General features: G+C 47.3%; 3 non-coding genes across 3 annotated transcripts; all 3 read right to left on the reverse strand.

Annotated features, from left to right (window-relative positions):
* Positions 1-12770: 12770 nt before the first annotated feature.
* TRNAH-GUG lies at positions 12771-12842 on the reverse strand. Its single transcript has one exon. It is a non-coding gene; the product is annotated as a tRNA-His (tRNA).
* Positions 12843-20387: 7545 nt separating this feature from the next.
* TRNAH-GUG lies at positions 20388-20459 on the reverse strand. Its single transcript has one exon. It is a non-coding gene; the product is annotated as a tRNA-His (tRNA).
* Positions 20460-25997: 5538 nt separating this feature from the next.
* On the reverse strand, positions 25998-26069 carry TRNAH-GUG. The gene has a single exon. It is a non-coding gene; the product is annotated as a tRNA-His (tRNA).
* Positions 26070-26503: the final 434 nt, after the last annotated feature.

A 26503-nucleotide genomic window follows, 5' to 3' on the forward strand; every position in this document is an offset into this window, starting at 1 on the left:
ACCTTTCCTAATAATACCCAACATTTTATTCACTTTCCTAGTCGCAGCAGCACACTGAGCAGAAGGTTTCAGCGTATTATCGACGACGACACTCAGATCCCTTTCTTGGTCCGTAACTCCTAACGTGGAACCTTGCATGACGTAGCTATAATTCGGGTTCTTTTTTCCCACATGCATCACCTTGCACTTGATCACATTAAACGTCATCTGCCATCTGGCCGCCCAGTCTCCCAGTCTCGTAAGGTCCTCTTGTAATTTTTCACAATCCTGTAGCGATTTAACAACTTTGAATAACTTTGTGTCATCAGCAAATTTAATTACCTCGCTAGTTACTCCCATCTCTAAATCATTTATAAATATATTAAAAAGCAACGGTCCTAGTACAGACCCCTGAGGAACCCCACTAACTACCCTTCTCCATTGTGAATACTGCCCATTTAACCTCACTCTCTGTTTCCTATCAACCAGTTTTTAATCCACAATAGGACATTTCCTCCTATCCCATGACCCTCCTATTTCCTCTGTAGCCTTTCATGAGGTACCTTGTCAAACGCCTTTTGAAAATCCAGATACACAATATCAACCGGTTCCCCTTTGTCCACATGTTTGTTTACTCCTTCAAAGAATTGAAGTAAATTGGTCAGGCAAGATTTCCCCACACAAAAGCCGTGCTGACTCGGTCTCAGTAATCCATGTCCTCGGATGTGCTCTGTAATTTTGTTTTTAATAATAGCCGCTACCATTTTCCCCGGCACTGATGTCAGACTCACCGGTCTATAATTTCCCGGATCTCCCCTGGAGCCTTTTTAAAAAATCAGCGTTACATTGGCCACCCTCCAATCTTTCGGTACCACGCTCGATTTTAAGGATAAGTTGCATATCACTAGCAGTAGCTGCGCAAGCTCATTTTTCAGTTCTATCAGTACTCTAGGATGAATACCATCCGGTCCAGTAGATTTGCTACTCTTCAGTTTGCTGAACTGCCCCATTACGTCCTCCAGGTTTACCGTGAAGTCAGTAAGTTTCTCCGACTCGTCCGCTTGAAATACCATTTCCGACACCGGTATCCCACCCAAATCTTATTTATTTTTATTACATTTGTACCCCGCGCTTTCCCACTCATGGCAGGCTCTATGCTGCAGGCAATGGAGGGTTAAGTGACTTGCCCAGAGTCACAAGGAGCTGCCTGTGCCGGGAATCGAACTCAGTTCCCCAGGACCAAAGTCCACCACCCTAACCACTAGGCCACTTCCTCAGTGAAGACCGAAGTAAAGAATTCATTCAGTCTCTCCGCTATGTCTTTGTCTTCCTTGATCGCCCCTTTTACCCCTCGGTCATCCAACGGCCCAACCGATTCTTTTGCCGGCTTTCTGCTTTTAATATACCGGAAAAAATTTTTACTATGTTTTTTTGCCTCTAATGCTATCTTTTTTTCGTAATCCCTCTTGGCCTTCTTTATCTGCGCCTTACATTTGCTTTGACACTCCTTATGCTGCTTCTTGTTATTTTCAGACGGTTCCTTCTTCCATTTTCTGAAGGCGTTTCTTTTAGCCCTAATAGCTTCCTTCACCTCACTTTTCAACCAGGCCGGCTGTCTTTTGGATTTCCGTCTTTCTTTTCTAATTCGCGGAATATGTATGGCCTGGGCCTCCAGGACGGTATTTTTGAACAGCGTCCACGCCTGTTGTACAGTTTTTACTCTCTCAGTTGCCCCCCTAAGTTTTTTTTTTACCGTTCTTCTCATTTTATCATAGTCTCCTTTTTTAAAGTTAAACGCTAACGTATTTGACTTTCTGTGTACAGTTACTTCAAGGTCGATATCAAAACTGATCATATTATGATCACTGTTATCAAGCGGCCCCAGTACCATAACGTTTCTCACCAGATCATGCGCTCCACTAAGGACCGAGTCTAGAATTTTTCCGTCTCTCGTCGGCTCCTGCACCAGCTGCTCCATAAAGCTGTCCTTGATTTCATCAAGGAATTGTACCTCTGTAGCGTGTCCCGATGTTACATTTACCCAGTCTATATTTGGATAATTGAAGTCACCCATTATTATCACATTGCCCATTTTGTTCGCGTCTCTGATTTCTTTTATCATTTCTGCGTCTACCTGCTCATCCTGGCGAGGCGGACGGTAGTACACTCCTATCACCGTTTTTTCCCCCTTTTATACATGGAATTTCAACCCACAATGATTCGAAGGTGTGATTTGTGTCCTGCTGAATTTGTAATCTATCTGAGTCAAGGCTCTCGTTAATATACAATCCTACCCCTCCACCAGTCTGGTCCACCCTATCACTACGATATACTTTGTACCCCGGTATGACAGTGTCCCACTGGTTATCCTCCTTCCACCAGGTCTCAGTAATGCCTATTATATCCAATTTTTCATTTAGTGCAATATATTCCAACTCTCCCATCTTATTTCTTAGACTCCTAGCAGAAGGGTCTGAGAAAAATATACTTTTTAGATCTACTTTAAATTTAGGGTATGAGAGTTCAGCATGGAGATGGAGTGGAAGGGAATTCCAGAGGAATGGAGCCAGGTAAGAACACCATAACGGAATGAAGCAAATTGTGTACAGTAGACAGAAGGAATAGTTAAACGATATTCAGAGCTGGATCTCAAGCGACCCTCAGGGGGAGGAATGCTGGCTTCGGCCTAACCCCTGGTAAGCCTTTCCTCAGCTGAGAGGTGCCCAGCTCTACCACCGGCTGCCTTTCAGGTGCTGTGGAGGACTTGCAGCTCATCTGCATATCCTTACAGCCTTCTCCGGGGTGACACCCAGGTCCACTCCGATCCACTCAGGGCATCCGCTCTAGGTGCGCGTGGGGCATTTTTCTCTTTACATCTAATCTTCTTCCCAGTTGCTAAAGTACCTCAGTCGTTTATGGCCCCTATTCACGTTCTCTTCCTAGCCCTGTCCCTTCCTAATCTTTTCCCTCACCCCCTACCTCTCTCCACTACAGGAACTCACTGCCCATCCATCGACTTCATCACCTCACCTTCTCTCCTACCCTCTTCCTCCCTCTTGGCTTTTAATCTCCGTCTCTTTCTTCCCTCAATTTTTTTTTTTTTAAATGTATATTTTATTCATTTATCATTTATGCAGAAAACATAAATACATCTTTAGAGAAAGAGAAAACATTTTCATGAAAATAGAACATAATTGTAAAGGAAAAAAAAAATTCCTCTAAAATTTTTTTTAGTCCACTAATAGTGATCCAAGATCCAGGAAATATCAAATCAAATATAATAAAGTAAATTAATAAGTATCAAGTAGACAGAGCCAAAGGGAACGCAGCTGGGCTTCGCGCCAGCAATGCACTATTTCTTTAGAGGTAATAAAATCTGATAACTTCTCAGGTTCAAAGAAAATATAGTTGACAGAATTCAAAGAAATATAACATTTACAGGGGAACCTTAACATAAAGGTCCCACCGATATGTAGTACTCTTTCTTTTAACAACAAAAATTTCTTTCTTTTTCTTTGAGTTTCTCGGGCAAAATCAGGAAACACTTGTATTTTTGCTCCCAGGAAGGGTGAATTAGCGTGACGAAAATAAAGCCTAAAGATATTATTTCGATCCAACTGCAGAGCAAAAGTGACCAAAAGCGTTGTTCTCTCAGTTGTTACTTCCAAAGAGGACTCTAAAAGTTCTGTTAAATTTAAATCAGGTTGGGGGTTAACAGGCAATTTTGTCTCTCCAGCCCCAGAGATATACAATAATCTTGTGATGGGTGGATATCCCTCAGAGGGAATATCCAATACTTCATTGAGATATTTTTTAAACATATCTACAGCTGGCATGAGAGGCGTTTTAGGAAAATTAAGGAAACGTAAATTGTTTCCCCTAATCTGATTTTCCAGATATTCTGTTTTTCGCTTTTGGAAATTACTATCTTTCATCAATACTTGCATAGAAGAATTCACCGTTTTAAGATCATTATCAAAAAGTTCCATCTTTGTAGATTGTTCTGCAATTTTTCCTTCTAAATCATGTTGTAATTGCTTTAGCTCCGTTACTTCACCTCTAAAAATACCTGTTATTTGCAGCAAGTTGGTGTTCAGTCCGTGTATTGCCTCCCATAAGGAATCCATTGTAACGGTCGCTGGTTTGCTCAAAACTCCAAGAGGCAGATGCAGCAACCAAACGTAAAAAAATCTAAATCGTTAAAGTCCCTAACGATTTTAAAATAACGAAAAATGCACCAAAAAAAAAAGTCACACATGCTGAGATCGGTAGTGAAACGTACAATGTATCAAAGAATCACAATACACATCGTTAATCGGCCCCCAAATCATGCGCAGAGCAGCCAAGCGTTATGTTAGCTGCTCTGCGCATGCCACAAACAGTCAAAACACAGTCAAATCGCAAGCACATGGCTCCCAAATAAAAACAAAAATAAAAAAAAAGGGTCGGGAGGGGGCAAGGGCGCTCATCAGGAGCGTCCTGTACTGACGGCCTTGCCCCCCCCCCCGCTGCTCCCCACTTTCCGCCGCTCCCCCCACCCCGAAAAAGCAAAATTCTAGCAGCCCCTGCCCCCTCCCCACTTTCCGCCGCTCCCCCCACCCCGAAAAAGCAAACTTCTAGAAGCCCCTGCCCCCCTCCCTTCCTCACTACTCTCTCACCTCAGCTCCGCCTCCCGACATCGTCCGTGCCCCGCCCCCTTTTGGGGTCGTCGCCGCCATTCCTCTCCTCCATCGGGCCCCCCTTCCTCTTACCGGGCCCGTGCAGCGCCTCTCTCCTCTGTCCGAAGGCGCTGCACGGGCAAGAAGAAAGCTGAATCAGCTGATGCCTGCCTTCGCCTAGCTTCGATAGAGCGTCTTTCTCCTCCTGGGCCCGCCCCTGTCTGACGTCAGTAACCTACGTAGGTTACTGACGTCAGACAGGGGCGGGCACAGCAGAAGAAAGACGCGCCATCGCGAAGGCAGGCATCAGCTGATTCAGCTTTCTTCTTGCCCGTGCAGCGCCTTTGGACAGAGGAGAGAGGCGCTGCACGGGCCCGGTAAGAGGAAGGGGGGCCCGATGGAGGAGAGGAATGGCGGCGACGACCCCAAAAGGGGGCGGGGCACGGACGGAGGATGTCGGGAGGCGGAGCTGAGGTGAGAGAGTAGTGAGGAAGGGAGGGGGGCAGGGGCTTCTAGAAGTTTGCTTTTTCGGGGTGGGGGGAGCGGCGGAAAGTGGGGAGCAGTGGGGGGGGGGGGCAAGGCCGTCCGTACAGGACTCTCCTGATGAGCGCCCTTGCCCCCTCCCGATCCTTTTTTTATTTTTATTTTTTTATGTGTTTTCTGAGGTCCTTTGGACCAATCACAGCGCTTTTAGCTCTGCTAATGCGCTGGGATTGGCTCAAAGTTTGTTTATTTTTTCACTTAACACTTTTTCCTGCCACGGAGCTGTCCTAACGAGAGGTCCAGACCTCTCGTTAGTTTTCCTGCCTTTTTCCTGCGTAAAGGCAATCGGAAAAGGTTAGTGCATGTCGTTTCAATGGGGTTTTCACACTAATTGCTCATCTCCATTCCGTTTTCGTTAGCTGCTACTGTCGTCGGAAAATAGGCTTAAGTGCATGGAAAGGATAGGAAATTCTTCCCTGAGGGCTCATTTAACGATGAAAAACGTTTAGTGCATCTACCTCCAAGAGTCGTAGAAGGTGCAACAGGACTTCTTTCAGACATTCCTGTCTGAGATGACAAACTCACTGGCGTCGACGCGGCGGTAGGGCCCCCACTCGCAGTTGCGGATGACCGACTTCCGGACTCAGCTTGCTGCGCTCTCTGCCCCGCGGTTTCACTTCCCGGTCTTGGAGGGGCTATTATCGGAGGAGGGCTCAAAGACGCTCCCTCGGCGCTTAGGTCAGATTGTTCTCCCGGACCTCCCAAAGCGTTCACTCCGGTTCCCGGCATTCGGAGCCCTGATTCTTCAAGCGTCAATTGCCGCATGAGAGGTGAGTCAACCCTGCCTGTGGAGGAAGGTACTCCGAGTTTTCCTTTCCGCTTCCCCATTCCAGGGCCGCGGTTTCTCAATTGGCAATTTTACTAGAAGATTTCTGGAGCTCTTTCCTGCACGTCTACTCAGGCAGCCATCTTGGATCTCTTTGGATCTTCCCTCAATTTTGCCTTCCCCATTCCACCTAAATACTTCTCGCCTTCGATGCCTTCGTGGCCACACCTCTCCTACTCTCCTCCGCTCTCTTTTACTCCTTCTCTTACTCTCAGCCGGTGACATCAATCCCAATCCTGGCCCTCCTCACCAACTATTATCCCAACTCTACAGATCTCACCGCGACCTCTGTAACCTCATCTCTATTCCTCTACTCCCCTCCTCTGCCCTTCTCTTGCGCCCTATGGATTGCCTGCTCTATCTGTAACAAACTCCCCTATATCCAGGACCTCTTTATCTCGCGTCACCTCCATCTGCTCGCCATAACAGAAACCTGGCTCTGCCCTGATGACTCTGCTTCAGTCGCAGCCCTCTGCCATGGCGGTTATCTTTTTTCACATACTCCTTGCCCTGCTGGTCGTGGGGGCGGTGTTGGACTACTTCTCTCTCCCTCCTCCAGATTTCAACCCCTTCTTCCACCTCAATCTCACTGTTTTTCCTCCTTTGAAGTCCACTCTATCCGCCTTTTCTCTCCTCTGCCTGTTCGAATAGCGGTCATTTATTGTCCCCCTGATAAGTCCCTTTCATCCTTTCTCAGTGACTTTGATGCCTGGCTTGCCTTCTTCCATGATCCATGATCCTTCCTCCCCCTCTCTCATCCTTGGTGACTTTAATATTCCTGCTAATGATCCTTCCAACTCTTATATTTCCAGGTTACTCGCTTTAACATCCTCCTTTAATCTCCAACTATGCTCCACCTCCCCCACTCATCAAAATGGTCACTGTCTTGATCTCATCTTCTCCTCCAACTGTTCACCCTCTAGTTTGCCTCTGATCTTCCCCTTTCTGATCACCATCTTATAACTTTCACACTTAAATCTCCTCCCTCCCAGTCCCGTCCTTTCTTATCTAATTTATCTAGGAATCTTCACGATATTGACCCTTCATCTCTATCCTCCCATGTTTCAAACCTCCTCTCTACTGTGGCACCATCCATCTGTCAATGAGGCTGTTTCTTCTTACAGTACTCTATCCTCTGCCTTAGACACTCTTGCACCTTTGATGACCCGCCCTATAAGGCGTACAAAACCCCAACCTTGGCTGACTTCTAATATCCGCTACCTACGTTCCTGTACCCGCTCTGCCGAACGCCTCTGGCGGAAATCTCGGGCCCTTGCTGATTTCTTACACTTTAAGTTCATGCTGACCTCCTTCCAATCTGCTCTTTTATGTGCCAAACAGGATTATTATATTTATTTATTTATTTTTGTTACATTTGTATCCCGCGCTTTCCCACTCATGGCAGGCAATGGAGGGTTAAGTGACTTGCCCAAAGTCACAAGGAGCTGCCTGTGCCGGGAATCGAACTCAATTCCTCAGTTCCCCAGGACCAAAGTCCACCACCCTAACCCTAACCACTAGGCCAGGCCACTCCTCCACTCCAACTGACCAACTCTCTTGGCTATAACCCTCGACTTCTCTTCACCACATTGAACTCTCTCCTCAAGGTGCCCCCTCCCCCAACTCCCCCTTCATTATCTCCTCAGACCCTTGCTGAATTCTTTCACGACAAGGTTCAAAAGATAAACCTTGAATTCTCTACCTTGCCACCTCTCCCTCCACTAGTCCGTTCCCCTCTCTCTCCTTCCCCTCATTCCTTTTCCTCCTTTCCTGAAGTTACTATAGAGGAAACTACACTTCTCCTTTCTTCCTCAAAATGTACCACCTGTTCCTCTGATCCCATTCCCACCCACCTTCTTAATGCCATCTCACCTGCTCTTATTCCTTTTATCTGTCACATTCTCAACCTCTCACTTTCCACTGCAACTGTCTCTACTGCCTTTAAACATGCTGTGGTCACACCTCTCCTTAAGAAGCCTTCACTCGACCCTACTTGTCCCTCTAATTACCGACCCATCTCCCTCCTCCCTTTTCTCTCCAAATTACTTGAGCGTGCTGTTCACCACCGCTGCCTTGATTTTCTCTCCTCACATGCTATTCTTGACCCACTACAATCTGGTTTTCACCCTCTCCACTCAACCGAAACTGCGCTTACTAAAGTCTCCAATGACCTATTACTGGCTAAATCCAGAGGTCTCTATTCCATCCTCATTCTTCTTGATCTTTCCGCTGCTTTTGACACTGTCGATCACAGCATACTCCTCGATACCCTGTCCTCACTTGGATTCCAGGGCTCTGTCCTTTCCTGGTTCTCTTCCTACCTCTCCCTCCGCACCTTCAGTGTTCACTCTGGTGGATCCTCTTCTACTTCTATCCCTCTGCCTGTCGGCGTACCTCAGGGTTCTGTTCTTGGTCCCTCCTCTTTTCTATCTACACTTCTTCCCTTGGTTCATTAATCTCATCCCATGGCTTTTCCTACCATCTCTATGCTGATGACTCCCAAATCTACCTTTCTACCCCTGATATCTCACCTTGCATCCAAACCAAGTTTCAGCGTGCTTGTCTGACATTGCTGTCTGGATGTCTCAACGCCACCTGAAATTAAATATGACCAAAACCGAGCTTCTCATTTTTCCCCCCAAACCCACCTCCCCACTCCCCCCCCCCCCCCCCCCCCCCTGTTTTCTATTTCTGTTGATGGCTCTCTCATTCTCCCTGTCTCCTTAGCTGGAAACCTTGGGGTCATCTTTGACTCTTCTCTCTCCTTCTCTGCTCATATCCAGCAGATCGCCAAGACCTGTCGTTTCTTTCTTTACGACATCCGTAAAATCCGCCCCTTTCTTTCCGAGCACTCTACCAAAACCCTTATCCACACCCTTGTCACCTCTTGTTTAGACTACTGCAATCTGCTTCTTGCTGGCCTCCCACTTAGTCACCTCTCCCCTCTCCAATCGGTTCAAAACTCTGCTGCCCGTCTTGTCTTCCACCAGGGTCGCTTTACTCATACTACCCCTCTCCTCAAGTCGCTTCACCGGCTCCCTATCCGTTTTCGCATCCTGTTCAAACTTCTTCTACTAACCTATAAATGTACTCACTCTACTGCTCCCCAGTATCTCTCCACACTCGTCCTTCCCTACACCCCTTCCCGTGCACTCCGCTCCATGGATAAATCCTTCTTATCTGTTCCCTTCTCCACTACTGCCAACTCCAGACTTCGCGCCTTCTGTCTCGCTGCACCCTACGCCTGGAATAAACTTCCTGAGCCCCTACATCTTGCCCCATCCTTGGCCACCTTTAAATCTAGACTGAAAGCCCACCTCTTTAACATTGCTTTTGACTCATAACCACTTGTAACCACTCGCCTCCACCTACTCTCCTCTCCTCCTTCCTGTACACATTAATTGATTTGATTTGCTTACTTTATTTTTTGCCTATTAGATTGTAAGCTCTTTGAGCAGGGACTGTCTTCTATGTTTGTGCAGCGCTGCGTACGCCTTGTAGCGCTATAGAAATGCTAAATAGTAGTAGTAGTAGTAGAGCAGGGACATGGGGGAAATCAAAGAGGCAAGATAGGGGGGGCTGCCCAGTGTGGAGTGCCTTGTGTGCTATGATTCAAACCTTAAATTTAATCCACTGGATAATGGGGAGTCAGTGATGGCAAAGAAAAAGAGGTATAAGTCAGTCAAAGTGACCAAGAGATGATAGAGGTATTTTGGACCGATTGGAGTCGTTATAGAACAGAAGAGATGCCAGAGTAGACAACATTACAGTAGTCTTGTGTGAATGCAACTAGAGCATACAGGAGAGTGCTGAACATGGATTCATCAAAATAGCACCGACTGAATGAATAAGATGAAGTGCATGAAAACTAGATTTGACTCTATGACCAATTTAGATTTTAAAAAAAAGTTCATAGGGGGTGGAGCCAGGCTCGCTGGAGGATGGCTGCTTAGGATTGTTGCTCCTCCAATCTGCAATTTTTGAACACTAATTTCTACTTTTAATTTTACCACAAAGCTCAAAATAATTACTAGTTCCAACGTGATAGATACGCCCAACAACAGAGATAATAAAATTGGAAGCATCTTACACAACAGGATCGAGTAATAAGCATATAAAACAAGACTGCCGGATTCCTCTCAATATGGTTCAGGCAAGAGAACACCAAGAGTTTATTGAACCTAATATTGCGGAGTTAAGAGCAATCAAAAAAATAATTCCAGATTACTTTTCAAGTCTAGTGGCTCTTAAACTGGAGATTACTGAGATAAACTGTAAACTTAAATCATGCATGGATTGTACATCAGGACTTGAGAACAGAGAGATATTGAAGATGAGCTACATACTTACAAATTGTAAAGGGGCGGGGCAATCCGTATTATTGAAACATGATTGGCGTCCATCTTTCGTTTCAATAATAAGGTCGGGGACGCCCAAATCTCCACATTAAGGTCGACCTTAGGTCCTTTTTGAGATGGTCGTTCCCGCTTTTCAGCGATAATGGAAACCGAGGACGCCCATCTCAAAAACGACCAAATCCAAGCTATTTGGTTGTGGGTGGAGCCAGCATTCATAGTGCACTAGCCCCCTCACATGCCAGGGCACCCTAGGGGACACTGCAGTGGACTTCACAAATTACTCCCAGCTCCATAGCTCCCTTACCTTCAGTGCTGGGCCCCCCAAAGCCCACTCCTCCACAACACTACACCACTACCATAGCCCTAAGGAGTGAAGAGGGCACCTACATGTGGGTACAGTGGGTTTGGGGGGGTTTGGTGGGCTCAACAATTACCAGCACAAGTATAACAGGAAAGGGGGGATGGGCCTGGGTCCGCCTGCCTCAAGTGCACTGCACCCACTAAAAACTGCTCCAGGGATGCCTATATGCCACCAGTACTAGCTTGTATCTCGCTTTCCCTTTCCTGTGCTTCTCTTCACGGTTCTAATCCATTTTTCTGCAAACAAACCAGATTTGGAATCCAACCGGAACTAGGAAAGCCTCCTCCTATTCTATCTGCAGGGCCAAAATTTGCTACCTGCTGTGACTCGGAGGTGAACCGAGGTTGCTGCAGCCACAGTGCAGAGTACTAACCACTATACGATCACAGCCAGCCACCTTACAGCTTGCCCGTGGTGCTTTCTGTATGCTACAGTTAAAGTGGCCTGTAGCCAGAGAAACAGCACCATCTGCTGTCTTTACTGAGCCTTGTTTTGTTTCTTTGCAGAGTACTAACCACTATACGATCACAGCCAGCCAATGGTGCTTTTTGTTTAGGATTAATGTCATCAGCCCTTTGATAGATGTGAAAAAATGTAGAGAAAGAAATTTACTGCACAGAGAGCGAAATATTCCTACCGTGAAGGAAGACCCTCCCCTGAAAGCTAGCGCAACCGGTCAGATGTTTAAGAAAACACACTTAGGCAGGAAAACAAGGACCTAAGCCATTGTGCTTATCAATGCTTTGAAGGCAGATGCCTATATGCAACCACTACAAGCTTGTATCTTGCTTTCCCTTTCCTGTGCTTCTCTTCATGTTTCTAATCCATTTTTCAGCATTCTTGTAGCAAGCATGTGCTGGTGAAAGCTCTAGTAGGGCCTTCCACAATACAGATTGTCACACTTCAATTGCCCTTTAATGAGCTTGCTAATCCTCTGAGTGTGTCATAAAGAGAGACTCTCCTTTTTCAGTTTCTGCGAGCATTTTGTTTAGGATTAATGTCATCAGCCCTATGATAGATGTGAAAAAATGTAAAGAAAGAACTTTACTGCACAGAGAGCGAAATATTCCTACCGTGAAGGAAAACCCTCCCCTGAAAGCAAGTGCTGCTGGCCAGATGTTTAAGAAAACACACATAGGCAGGAAACCAAGGACTTAAACCATTGTGCTCAACACTACTTTGAAGGCAAATGCCTATGTGCCACCAGTACTAGCTTGTATCTGGTTTTCCCTTTCCTGTGCTTCTCTTCATGTTTCTAATCCATTTTTTCTGGAAACAAAGCAGATTTGGAATCCAACCGGAACTAGGAAAACCTCCTCCTATTCTATCTGCAGGGCCAAAAGTTGCTACCTGCTGTGACTTGGAGTCAAACCGAGGTTGCTGCAGCCATAACGCAGAGTACTAAGCACTATACGATCACAGCCAGCCACCTTGCCCATGGTGCTTTCTGTATGCTACAGTTAAAGTGGCCTGTAGCCAGAGGAACAGCACCACCTGCTGTCTTTACCGAGCCTTGTTTTGTTACTTTCAACAAGCTTGCAGCAAGCATGTGCTGGTGAAAGCTCTAGTAGGGCCTTCCACAATATAGATTGTCACACTTCAATTGCCCTTTAATGAGCTTGCTAACCCTTGAGTGTGTCATAAAGAGAGACTCTCCTTTTCCAGTGTGTGCGAGCATTTTGTTTAGGATTAATGTCATCAGCCCTATGATAGATGTGAAAAAATGTAACGAAAGAACTTTACTACACAGAGAGCGAAATATTCCTACCGTGAAGGAAAACCCTCCCCTGAAAGCAAGTGCTGCTGGCCAGATGTTTAAGAAAACACACATAGGCAGGAAACCAAGGACTTAAACCATTGTGCTCAACACTACTTTGAAGGCAAATGCCTATGTGCCACCAGTACTAGCTTGTATCTGGTTTTCCCTTTCCTGTGCTTCTCTTCATGTTTCGAATCCATTTTTCTGGAAACAAAGCAGATTTGGAATCCAACTGGAACTAGGAAAACCTCCTCCTATTCTAACTGCAGGGCCAAAAGTTGCTACCTGCTGTGACTCGGAGTCGAACCAAGGTTACTGCGGCCACAACGCAGAGTACTAACCACTATACGATCACAGCCAGCCCATGGAGTTTTCTGTATGCTACAGTTAAAGTGGCCTGTAGCCGGAGGAACAGCACCATCTGCTGTCTTTACTGAGCCTTGTTTTGTTACTTTCAACAAGCTTGCAGCAAGTATGTGCTGGTGAAAGCTCTAGTAGGGCCTTCCACAATACAGATTGTCACATTTCAATTGCCCTTTAATGAGCTTGCTAACCCTTGAGTGTGTCATAAAGAGAGACTCTCCTTTTTCAGTTTGTGCGAGCATTTTGTTTAGGATTAATGTCATCAGCCCTATGACAGATGTGAGAAAACGTAGAGAAAGAACGTTACTGCAGAGAGAGCGAAATATTCCTACCGTGAAGGAAAACCCTCCACTGAAAGCTAGCGTTGCCGGCCAGATGTTTAAGAAAACACACTTAGGCAGGAAAAAAGGACTTAAGCCATTGTGCTCATCACTGCTTTGAAGGCAGATGCCTATATGCCACCAGTACTAGCTTGTATCGGGTTTTCCCTTTCCTGTGCTTCTCTTCATGTTTCTAATCCATTTTTTCTGGAAACAAAGCAGATTTGGAATCCAACTGGAACTAGGAAAACCTACTACTACTACTACTGTAACAGAATCTTCGGCTAAGTAAATCAGGAGACAAGAGGCAAATGGTTCCGAAAACAAGGCAGCTTTATTGCTAGCAATGAACAGTACTGGGGGCATGTGCGTGAAGTCAATCTGGCAGACGTGAAATGGACTGGTGCCCCGGAGGATGTGACCAGGAGCAGGACCTGGTCCTGTCCATGGGTTGTTCCGGGCACAAGTTGTGCATTGGCTGGAAGCATTCTTGGTCCAGAGGGATAGTTTGTTGACATAGTAGGTCTTCTCGAGCAGGCGTCCCAAGGCGTCTCTGCCCAGGTGGGTGCGGTTGTGGGCTTCCCTGATCACCGTCCAGGCCAGGGCTTCGGATATCCATATTCGGCCATCCTGTAGTATCCACCATCCATTACTCGATTCCAGGCCCTCTTGCCGGGCCCACTCTGTTTCTTGTGGGGCATAGATGGGGGCCTCTGTGGGAAGATGGACGAAAAGCACGGGGTCAGAGGAATGAGGGAGCTGACTTGCCCTTTTTGCTGCATCATCTGCCCGCTGGTTTCCCCGGGCAATGGGGTCCGTCCGGCCTGTGTGAGCCCTGCAATGTATCACAGCTACTTTCTTTGGTTTCCACACAGCCTCGAGTAGTTTGCAGATCTCAGTGGCATTTGCGAGCCCCTTCCCTTCAGCTGTTAAGAAGCCTCTTTCTTTGTACAAGGCACCGTGTACCTGGAGGGTAAGGAAGGCATACTTGGAGTCAGTGTAAATATTCACAATTTTTCCCTCTGCCCAGAGGAGAGCCCTAATGAGGGCGATCAATTCGGCTTTCTGGGCTGATGTTCCGGGTGGCAGGGCCATAGCCTCGATCACGTGATCCTCAGATACGACGGCATAGTCAGCTTTCCGGATTCCTTCGATCACTTGACTACTTCCGTCCGTGAACAAGGTGATTCCCCCCTGCCAGGGCTGATCTTTGAGGTCAGGTCTGCTAGAATGTACAGTGGCCATTACCTCTTCACAGTCATGGAATGGTGGTTCCGGGGCCGGGAGAAGGGTAGCAGGGTTTAGGTTGGTGGTGTCCTGAATTTGCACCTCCGGGTTCTCGCACAGGAGGGCTTGGTACTTGACTAGTCGGGAGTTAGTCATCCATCGGGGCCCATGACTCTCGAGCAGGCCGCGGATGGTATGGGGCGTAGTCACAAGGAGCGTCTGGCCGAAGGTGAGTTTGTTGGCCTCGTGTATCAACAGGCATGCAGCCGCAATGCTTTGAAGACACCCCGGCCAACCTCTTGCCACGTTGTCCATGCCCTTGGAAAGGTATGCTACAGGTCGTTGCCAGGTGCCAACCATTTGGGTGAGGACCTCAAGTGCCAATCCCTTCTTCTCGTCGACGAACAAGTGGAACGGTTTGGTCACATCTGGCAATCTGAGCGCTGGTGGGGCCACGAAGGCCTCTTTGAGGTCCTGGAGAGCCTTCAGTTCGTGTTTCTCCCACTGGAGGGTCTGGCCCTCGAGTTCAGGTCCCTTCAGCTTGGTGTACAGGTCCTGGGTCAAAACAGTGAAGTTAATGATCCAGATCCGGCAGTATCCAGCTGCTCCTAGTAGCGCACGCAGTTCTTTCTTATTGGCAGGAATGGGTTGGTTGCGAATAGCTTGGGTACGGGGTGTACCGAGCCTTCGGGTTCCTTCTCGGAGGCGAAATCCCAGATACTCGACTTCAATCTCACATATCTGGGCCTTTTTTCGGCTGGCTCTGTACCCTTGAGTTTCCAAGGTTTTCAAGAGGTAAAGGGTAGCTTCTGCACAATCCGTGTATGTTTCCCGGGCTACCAACAGGTCGTCCACGTACTGGACGACAGGCCCATACTCGTCCTGGTAGATCTTCAAGTCTTGGGCAAGTTGGTCACCGAAGAGGGTAGGTGAATTCTTGAATCCCTGGGGGAGCCGGGTCCATGTGAATTGCTGCTTACTCCCAGTCTGTAAGTCTTCCCACGTGAAGGCAAACAACTGCTGGCTATCAGCAGCAAGAGGGATGAAGAAGAAAGCATCCTTCAGATCAATGACACTATACCACTTGGTTTGGGCTGGCACTTGGGCTAGAATGGAGTAAGGGTTAGGTACGAGGGCAACTATGTCAGCCACCTGGTTGTTGACCTTCCTCAGGTCCTGGATGGGTCTGTACTCTGATGTTCCTGGCTTCTTAACGGGCAGCAGTGGGGTGTTCCAAGCAGATCTGGCCGGTTTGAAGACCCCTTGTTGAAGGAGGTTCTGTAGATGCGTTTGCATACTGTGTTGGGCTGCATAGGGGATGTGGTACTGTCCTTGGTTGACAATCTGGGCATTAGGTTTGAGTTCGACCCAGATGGGGATGGTGTTGACAGCAAGTCCGCCGGGGTTCACTTCTGCCCACACGCCGGGCACCCCAGCCATGAGGGTTCTTCTCTGCCGTGCGAAAGGGGTATCCTGGCAATAGCGGCAGTCGTCGGGGCCTGCGAATAAGGGGGTGTGCAGTCTCCATTCTTCTTGTACAGGGCAGATAAGTGTTACTGGCCGGTCTTCAAACTGGGCTTCTACTTCTCCCGTAGCCTTGAATCGTAAGGTGGCTTGGAGCTTGCACAGTAGGTCCCGGCCAATCAGGGGGACTGGACATTCGGGGATATGTATGAACTGATGAGACACCATCGTCCCTCCGATTTGGACATGGCATTCCTTGAGGAGCGGGGCAGTGAGGGACTTTCCAGAGGCTCCCACAATCGGTATGGTTTCTTTCGTGGGAGGGGCTATGGCAGTGGTGATGACAGATTGTTGGGCCCCTGTGTCTAATAGGGCCTTCATTAGTTGTGTCCCCACTCGGATTTCCACCAGAGGGTCAGTGGGGACTCTGCCCTCCCGGTCACTTCATGCGGGATAGCCCCGGGCCGCGTTAAGGGCCATTTGCCATTCCTGTTGTTCAATGTGTCCCCGGCCTCGGCCTCGCTGTCCTTGCCTGGGGCCTCGTGGGCGGTCGTCGTCCGCCCCCTCTCGATTCTGGTCTCGTGGCTTCTCCGGGCAGTCCGCCCACCAGTGCCCTTCTTGTCGGCAGTTGGCACACTGGTTCCATCCTATGGGGGACCGCGTTCCTCTACCCCTTCGGCCCCTTCCTCTGCCGCGCGGTCTTGATCCCAGGCGCTCTTCCAACACCGCGGCCAGTACATCTGCATTCTCACGCATCCGTCTGCTTGCCTCTTTCCGAGCCTCGGATTTCTCTTCCTGATCACGGTATCCGAACACGCGATCGGCTATGGCCTTCAGTTGGCTTATACTCATCCCCTCAAATCCTTCAGTCTTCTGGAGTTTCTTTCTTATGTCCGGTGCTGACTGGCTGACAAAGCTCATGACCACTGTGGGGACATTTTTTGGATCTTCGGGATTTATTGGGCTGTGTCTCCTAAACGCTTCCATCAGGCGTTCAAGGAAATCCCCTGGGCTCTCATGCTTTTGTTGAACAACGTTGTGAATTTTTCCCATATTAGTAATTTTCTGTTTGCCTTTTTTCAGGGCCGCCAGATAGGCCTGCTGGTATTGATGGGTGCGGGTTTGACCATCCTCCGTCCGATAGTCCCAATCAGGATATGCGGTGGGCACCTCCCTTCTTAAGCGGTCTTCTATCTGCGCTTCGTCCGGGTGGGCCCTCCGGACCGCTTCCTCCATATTCTGTTGTAGCAGGCGGTGTTCCTCAGTAGTCAGGATGTGGGCACCCAACTGCCGGAGATCACCCCAGGTTGGGTTGTAGCTGTATATTATGCCCTCCACCAGTTCTACAAGTTGTTCGGGTTTTTGGTCGTAGGAAGGCCCATGCACCTTCCAGTTATACAAGTCGGCACTAGAGAATGGGACGTGACTATAGACTGTTGACTCGATGGGCTGGCCTCCCGGGGTCGGAGTGTATGTTGTTGATTGTCGGATCGGAAACAGGTCGGCGACATCCGCCCGCTGACTTGGAGGAAGGGTACTTATCGGACTCGACTGGGGAAATCGGGTTATCGGTTTAGTAACCCTCTGGCTCTTCCTGGAGGTTCCGGGGCCCGTTGATTCGGGAGTACTTGCTCGGGAAGTTTCTTCCACGTCCGACTCTGGGCCGGAGGCCTCGGCGTTATTCTGGCCCTCTGTCAAGTTCGCGAGGTTGGGATATATGGGACTGTGGGGGGGGGGGGGGGGGGTGCTGCCTCCTCCTCGTAGGCCTCTACCGTACTGAGTATAGGGGCCGTCGGAGGAACCTTTTCGGGATTCTGGGGGCCCTGAACTTTCCCTCGGATTTCTTTCAGAGGTCTTGGTCTCGGGAGGGTACTGGTAGTACTGGTAGTACGGGGTGTGGCCTCCGTGGTGGTAGTACGGGGCGTGGCTGCTTCAGTGATGGGGGTGTTCCCTACGGCCTTCGCAACGGCAACAGTTGCCGGGTAGTTGAGAATATTGGGCATGGTATGGGCTTTCAACTTGGTCTTGCGACCCTTCCTTTGACTTATCACCATAAGGGCGGCCTTTTCCACCTTGTGCTGGGCCCAGACCGGCGGGTTCCGGACTACATCAAGCCACCCTTCCACATATGGGATATCCTCGGGACAGCCTGGATTTCCCTCAACTATAACCACATTCATGACTGCCGCCACTTTTTCATATTAGAATGACCCTTCCGGTGGCCAATCGACAAATCTCCCTAACCTGGGCCACATAAATAGACATCGCTCTATCATCCCAGCTTTACTGCATTGTTCCTGGTCGAACACTTTGCTAAAGTGTTCCATCATTAAGTCTAACGGAGTAGACCCACCCCCGCCCATCCTAACCTGAGTGCCAAAGGATAGGAGACAGACAAAGAGGGAAAGGGGTGGTGGAGGAGTAAGGGGTCTCGTTCCACCGGACACAAAAGGGTCAACAGCCGGCCTGACCGGAATGCGGTTGCCCGATCCAAAACTGCAGGCCCACTCACTCAACTTTCATACGCCACAAGAAACCCTCCCGTTCGGTTTCTTCGCAGAGCCTAGTGGGTTTCGGGACCTAGTCCGTATTAGCCACTGGCCAAGAGGGTGATCAAGCCTCTTCTTCGACCCTTTACCGGGCCGGTCACTACCCAGAGTATACTCACCTGTCCGCCGTCTTCGGACGTGGCCTGTTGGCGCGCTTCTCTCCGGAGTTCGAGGCAAAAAAAAAGAAAAGGTGCCTTGCTGGAACCACACGGCCTCACCGCCAGTCAGCCGGCGTCTATCAGCCCTCCTTCGGGAGATGGACGCTGAAATCAGCGGTGGCCACTTACCACCTCCTTGGAGGGGGGCAGATTACCCGACCGCGGCGGGGGAGGGGAAAGAATGTAATCCGTTTCCCTCTATATACTCCTGGCTGGCTCGCCAGAAAATGTAACAGAATCTTCGGCTAAGTAAATCAGGAGACAAGAGGCAAATGGTTCCGAAAACAAGGCAGCTTTATTGCTAGCAATGAACAGTACTGAGTTCAGTCTCAGGATACTGTGTGTCAGAAATCACCTGACACTCACATTTATACCTCCCTGCTGGGCCTGCGCATTAGGCCCCTTATACGTCACAGTATGACATGCGCAGTAAACATTTGTAGTTCTTGTAGTTCTCACAGTACATATACACGTCATAATACTGAAATAATACAGGCAAAGAAAACGAAACTTATCATCCTGTTTTGCACACACACACACACACATAATCATACAATGCTTCTTTCACAGAGGAGATAAGACTCGTTAGGCTCAGAGACGCAGGATGGGGGTGGCAACACCCTCACAGGCTATCTATTCATGTGGCGTCTACGTGCAGGCTGAATTCTGTGTGCAAGCCTTGGCAACTAAATGTTACAAGCTGTTTATCTAATGCACCTGCATCCTGTCTCAGACAGTTATCTATCTAGCTAGCAGGAGCTGACAGTTTGTGGTTAAGGCACAATACAAGAAGATGCAAGTGTTCAGTAAACATTCAAGTATAGAGTATGCCCCAAAGAAGGCAAAGTCCATAAGTTGTATGCACAGAGCAAAGTCTATAAGTAGTCTGCACAGAGCTTGAGGTCGTCCTGCTAGTCTAGTGATGGCTGCAGGCTGTGTCCAGTGTTCACTTGTCCACTCCTACACTACTACTACTTATCATTTCTAAAGCGCTACTAGACGTACGCAGCGCTGTACACTTGAACAGGAAGAGACAGTCCCTGCTCGACAGAGCTTAACATGAAGAGACAGTCCCTGCTCGACAGAGCTTACAATCTAATTAGGACAAACAGGACAAATAAGAGATAAAGGAATATTAAAGCAAGGATGATAAAATAAGGGTTCTGAACAAGTGAATAAGGGTTAGGAGTTAAACGTTTTTAGTGATCAGACTGTTATGACTGTTGGAAGGGGTTGGAGGAACGGACAGGGGATAGGGAAGCCTTGTGGGGCCCTTATCCAGGTATGGGCAGCTCCTTCAATTCACTTAGGTGCGCCAAAATTCAGTGGCAGTATCCAAATACCTAAGCAGACATAGTTAAAACCACATTTTATTTCAATTGCCCTTTTGATGAGCTTGCTAATCCTCTGAGTGTGTCATAAAGAGAGACTCTCCTTTTTCAGTTTGTGCGAGCATTTTGTTTAGGATTAATGTCATCAGCCCTATGACAGATGTGAGAAAACGTAGAGAAAGAACTTTACTGCAGAGAGCGCGAAATATTCCTACCATGAAGGAAAACCCTCCACTGAAAGCTAGCGCTGTCGGCCAGATGTTTAAGAAAACACACTTAGGCAGGAAAAAAGGACTTAAGCCATTGTGCTCATCACTGCTTTGAAGGCAGATGCCTATATGCCACCAGTACTAGCTTGTAGCTGGTTTTCCCTTTCCTGTGCTTCTCTTCATGATTCTAATCCATTCTGCTGCAAACAAAGCAGATTTGGAATCCAAAGGGAACTAGGAAAACCTCCTCCTATTCTATCTGCAGGGCCCAAATTTGCTACCTGCTGTGACTCGGAGTTGAACCGAGGTTGCTGCGGCCACAACGCAGAGTACTAACCACTATACGATCACAGCCAACCACCTTACAGCTTTCCTGTGGTGTTTTCTGTATGCTACAGTTAAAGTGGCCTGTAGCCAGAGGAACAGCACCATCTGCTGTCTTTACCGAACCTTGTTTTGTTACTTTCAACAAGCTTGCAGCAAGCATGTGCTGGTGAAAGCTCTAGTAGGGCATTCCACAATACAGATTGTCACACTTCAATTGCCCTTTAATGAGCTTGCTAATCCTCTGAGTGTGTCATAAAGAGAAACTCTCCTTTTCCAGTTTGTGCGAGCATTTTGTTTAGGATTAATGTCATCAGCCCTATGACAGATGTGAGAAAACGTAGAGAAAGAACTTTACTACAGAGAGAGTGAAATATTCCTACCGTGAAGGAAAACCCTCCACTGAAAGCTAGCGCTGCCGGCCAGATGTTTAAGAAAACACACTTAGGCAGGAAAAAAGGACTTAAGCCATTGTGCTCATCACTGCTTTGAAGGCAAATACCTATATGCCACCAGTACTATCTTGTATCTGGTTTTCCCTTTCCTGTGCTTCTCTTCATGATTCTAATCCATTCTGCTGCAAACAAAGCAGATTTGGAATCCAAAGGGAACTAGGAAAACCTCCTCCTATTCTATCTGCAGGGCCAAAAGTTGCTACCTGCTGTGACTCGGAGTTGAACAGAGGTTGCTGCGGCCACAACGCAGAGTACTAACCACTATACGATTACAGCCAACCACCTTACAGCTTTCCTGTGGTGTTTTCTGTATGCTACAATTATAGTGGCCTGTAGCCAGAGGAACAGCACCATCTGCTGTCTTTACCGAACCTTGTTTTGTTACTTTCAACAAGCTTGCAGCAAGCATGTGCTGGTGAAAGCTCTAGTAGAGCATTCCACAATACAGATTGTCACACTTCAATTGCCCTTTAATGAGCTTGCTAATCCTCTGAGTGTGTCATAAAGAGAGACTCTCCTTTTCCAGTTTGTGCGAGCATTTTGTTTAGGATTAATGTCATCAGCCCTATGACAGATGTGAGAAAACGTAGAGAAAGAACTTTACTACAGAGAGAGCGAAATATTCCTACCGTGAAGGAAAACCCTCCACTGAAAGCTAGCGCTGCCGACCAGATGTTTAAGAAAACACACTTAGGCAGGAAAAAAGGACTTAAGCCATTGTGCTCATCACTGCTTTGAAGGCAGATGCCTATATGCCACCAGTACTAGCTTGTAGCTGGTTTTCCCTTTCCTGTGCTTCTCTTCATGTTTCTAATCCATTTTTTCTGGAAACAAAGCAGATTTGGAATACAACCTGAACTAGGAAAACCTCCTCCTATTTTATCTGCAGGGCCAAAATTTGCTATCTGCTGTGATTCGGAGTGGAACCGAGGTTGCTGCAGCCACAACGCAGAGTACTAACCACTATACGATCACAGCCAGCCACCTTACAGCTTGTCCATGGTGCTTTCTGTATGCTACAGTTAAAGTGGCCTGTAGCCAGAGGAACAGCACCATCTGCTGTCTTTACCGAGCCTTGTTTTGTTACTTTCAACAAGCTTGCAGCAAGCATGTGCTGGTGAAAGCTCTAGTAGGGCCTTCCACAATACAGATTGTCACACTTCAATTGCCCTTTAATGAGCTTGCTAATCCTCTGAGTGTGTCATAGAGAGAAACTCTCCTTTTCCAGTTTGTGCGAGCATTTTGTTTAGGATTAATGTCATCAGCCCTATGACAGATGTGAGAAAACGTAGAGAAAGAACTTTACTACAGAGAGAGCGAAATATTCCTACCGTGAAGGAAAACCCTCCACTGAAAGCTAGCGCTGCCGGCCAGATGTTTAAGAAAACACACTTAGGCAGGAAAAAAGGACTTAAGCCATTGTGCTCATCACTGCTTTGAAGGCAGATGCCTATATGCCACCAGTACTAGCTTGTATCTGGTTTTCCCTTTCCTGTGCTTCTCTTCATGATTCTAATCCATTCTGCTGCAAACAAAGCAGATTTGGAATCCAAAGGGAACTAGGAAAACCTCCTCCTATTCTATCTGCAGGGCCAAAAGTTGCTATCTGCTGTGATTCGGAGTGGAACCGAGGTTGCTGCAGCCACAACGCAGAGTACTAACCACTATACGATCACAGCCAGCCACCTTACAGCTTGTCCATGGTGCTTTCTGTATGCTACAGTTAAAGTGGCCTGTAGCCAGAGGAACAGCACCATCTGCTGTCTTTACCGAACCTTGTTTTGTTACTTTCAACAAGCTTGCAGCAAGCATGTGCTGGTAAAAGCTCTAGTAGGGCATTCCACAATACAGATTGTCACATTTCAATTGCCCTTTAATGAGCTTGCTAATCCTCTGAGTGTGTCATAAAGAGAGACTCTCCTTTTCCAGTTTGAGCGAGCATTTTGTTTAGGATTAATGTCATCAGCCCTATGACAGATGTGAGAAAACGTAGAGAAAGAACTTTACTGCAGAGAGAGCGAAATATTCCTACCGTGAAGGAAACCCTCCACTGAAAGCTAGCGCTGCTGGCCAGATGTTTAAGAAAACACACTTAGGCAGGAAAAAAGGACTTAAGCCATTGTGCTCATCACTGCTTTGAAGGCAGATGCCTATATGCCACCAGTACTAGCTTGTATCTGGTTTTCCCTTTCCTGTGCTTCTCTTCATGATTCTAATCCATTCTGCTGCAAACAAAGCAGATTTGGAATCCAAAGGGAACTAGGAAAACCTCCTCCTATTCTATCTGCAGGGCCAAAATTTGCTATCTGCTGTGATTCGGAGTGGAACCGAGGTTGCTGCAGCCACAACGCAGAGTACTAACCACTATACGATCACAGCCAGCCACCTTACAGCTTGTCCATGGTGCTTTCTGTATGCTACAGTTAAAGTGGCCTGTAGCCAGAGGAACAGCACCATCTGCTGTCTTTACCGAGCCTTGTTTTGTTACTTTCAACAAGCTTGCAGCAAGCATGTGCTGGTGAAAGCTCTAGTAGGGCCTTCCACAATACAGATTGTCACACTTCAATTGCCCTTTAATGAGCTTGCTAATCCTCTGAGTGTGTCATAGAGAGAAACTCTCCTTTTCCAGTTTGTGCGAGCATTTTGTTTAGGATTAATGTCATCAGCCCTATGACAGATGTGAGAAAACGTAGAGAAAGAACTTTACTACAGAGAGAGCGAAATATTCCTACCGTGAAGGAAAACCCTCCACTGAAAGCTAGCGCTGCCGGCCAGATGTTTAAGAAAACACACTTAGGCAGGAAAAAAGGACTTAAGCCATTGTGCTCATCACTGCTTTGAAGGCAGATGCCTATATGCCACCAGTACTAGCTTGTATTTGGTTTTCCCTTTCCTGTGCTTCTCTTCATGATTCTAATCCATTCTGCTGCAAACAAAGCAGATTTGGAATCCAAAGGGAACTAGGAAAACCTCCTCCTATTCTATCTGCAGGGCCCAAATTTGCTACCTGCTGTGACTCGGAGTTGAACCGAGGTTGCTGCGGCCACAACGCAGAGTCCTACCCACTATACGATCACAGCCAACCAACTTACAGCTTTCCTGTGGTGTTTTCTGTATGCTACAGTTAAAGTGGGCTGTAGCCAGAGGAACAGCACCATCTGCTGTCTTTACCGAGCCTTGTTTTGTTACTTTCAACAAGCTTGCAGCAAGCATGTGCTGGTGAAATCTCTAGTAGGGCCTTCCACAATACAGATTGTCACATTTTAATTGCCCTTTAATGAGCTTGCTAATCCTCTGAGTGTGTCATAAAGAGAGACTCTCCTTTTCCAGTTTGTGCGAGCATTTTGTTTAGGATTAATGTCATCAGCCCTATGACAGATGTGAGAAAACGTAGAGAAAGAACTTTACTACAGAGAGAGCGAAATATTCCTACCGTGAAGGAAAACCCTCCACTGAAAGCTAGCGCTGCCGACCAGATGTTTAAGAAAACACACTTCGGCAGGAAAAAAGGACTTAAGCCATTGTGCTCATCACTGCTTTGAAGGCAGATGCCTATATGCCACCAGTACTAGCTTGTAGCTGGTTTTCCCTTTCCTGTGCTTCTCTTCATGTTTCTAATCCATTTTTTCTGGAAACAAAGCAGATTTGGAATACAACCTGAACTAGGAAAACCTCCTCCTATTTTATCTGCAGGGCCAAAAGTTGCTACCTGCTGTGACTCGGAGTCGAACCGAGGTTGCTGCGGCCACAACGCAGAGTACTAACCACTATACGATCACAACCAGCCACCTTACAGCTTGCCCATGGTGTTTTCTGTATGCTACAGTTAAAGTGGCCTGTAGCCAGAGGAACAGCACCATCTGCTGTCTTTACCAAGCCTTGTTTTGTTACTTTCAACAAGCTTGCAGCAAGCATGTGCTGGTGAAATCTCTAGTAGGGCCTTCCACAATACAGATTGTCACATTTCAATTGCCCTTTAATGAGCTTGCTAATCCTCTGAGTGTGTCATAAAGAGAGACTCTCCTTTTCCAGTTTGAGCGAGCATTTTGTTTAGGATTAATGTCATCAGCCCTATGACAGATGTGAGAAAACGTAGAGAAAGAACTTTACTGCAGAGAGAGCGAAATATTCCTACCGTGAAGGAAAACCCTCCACTGAAAGCTAGCGCTGCTGGCCAGATGTTTAAGAAAACACACTTAGGCAGGAAAAAAGGACTTAAGCCATTGTGCTCATCACTGCTTTGAAGGCAGATGCCTATATGCCACCAGTACTAGCTTGTAGCTGGTTTTCCCTTTCCTGTGCTTCTCTTCATGTTTCTAATCCATTTTTTCTGGAAACAAAGCAGATTTGGAATCCAAAGGGAACTAGGAAAACCTCCTCCTATTCTATCTGCAGGGCCAAAATTTGCTATCTGCTGTGATTCGGAGTGGAACCGAGGTTGCTGCAGCCACAACGCAGAGTACTAACCACTATACGATCACAGCCAGCCACCTTACAGCTTGTCCATGGTGCTTTCTGTATGCTACAGTTAAAGTGGCCTGTAGCCAGAGGAACAGCACCATCTGCTGTCTTTACCGAGCCTTGTTTTGTTACTTTCAACAAGCTTGCAGCAAGCATGTGCTGGTGAAAGCTCTAGTAGGGCCTTCCACAATACAGATTGTCACACTTCAATTGCCCTTTAATGAGCTTGCTAATCCTCTGAGTGTGTCATAGAGAGAAACTCTCCTTTTCCAGTTTGTGCGAGCATTTTGTTTAGGATTAATGTCATCAGCCCTATGACAGATGTGAGAAAACGTAGAGAAAGAACTTTACTACAGAGAGAGCGAAATATTCCTACCGTGAAGGAAAACCCTCCACTGAAAGCTAGCGCTGCCGGCCAGATGTTTAAGAAACACACTTAGGCAGGAAAAAAGGACTTAAGCCATTGTGCTCATCACTGCTTTGAAGGCAGATGCCTATATGCCACCAGTACTAGCTTGTATCTGGTTTTCCCTTTCCTGTGCTTCTCTTCATGTTTCTAATCCAATTTTTCTGGAAACAAAGCAGATTTGGAATACAACCTGAACTAGGAAAACCTCCTCCTATTTTATCTGCAGGGCCAAAAGTTGATACCTGCTGTGACTTGGAATCGAACCGAGGTTGCTGCGGCCACAACGCAGAGTACTAACCACTATACGATCACAGCCAGCCACCTTACAGCTTGCCCATGGTGTTTTCTGTATGCTACAGTTAAAGTGGCCTGTAGCCAGAGAAATAGCACCATCTGCTGTCTTTACCGAGCCTTGTTTTGTTACTTTCAACAAGCTTGCAGCAAGCATGTGCTGGTGAAAGCTCTAGTAGGGCCTTCCACAATACAGATTGTCACATTTCAATTGCCCTTTAATGAGCTTGCTAATCCTCTGAGTGTGTCATAAAGAGAGACTCTCCTTTTCCAGTTTGTGCGAGCATTTTGTTTAGGATTAATGTCATCAGCCCTATGACAGATGTGAGAAAACGTAGAGAAAGAACTTTACTGCAGAGAGAGCGAAATATTCCCACCGTGAAGGAAAACCCTCCACTGAAAGCTAGCGCTGCTGGCCAGATGTTTAAGAAAACACACTTAGGCAGGAAAAAATGACT

This window comes from Microcaecilia unicolor, chromosome 2, assembly GCF_901765095.1.
Source record: "Microcaecilia unicolor chromosome 2, aMicUni1.1, whole genome shotgun sequence".
In the NCBI taxonomy this organism is placed as follows: Eukaryota; Metazoa; Chordata; class Amphibia; order Gymnophiona; family Siphonopidae; genus Microcaecilia; species Microcaecilia unicolor.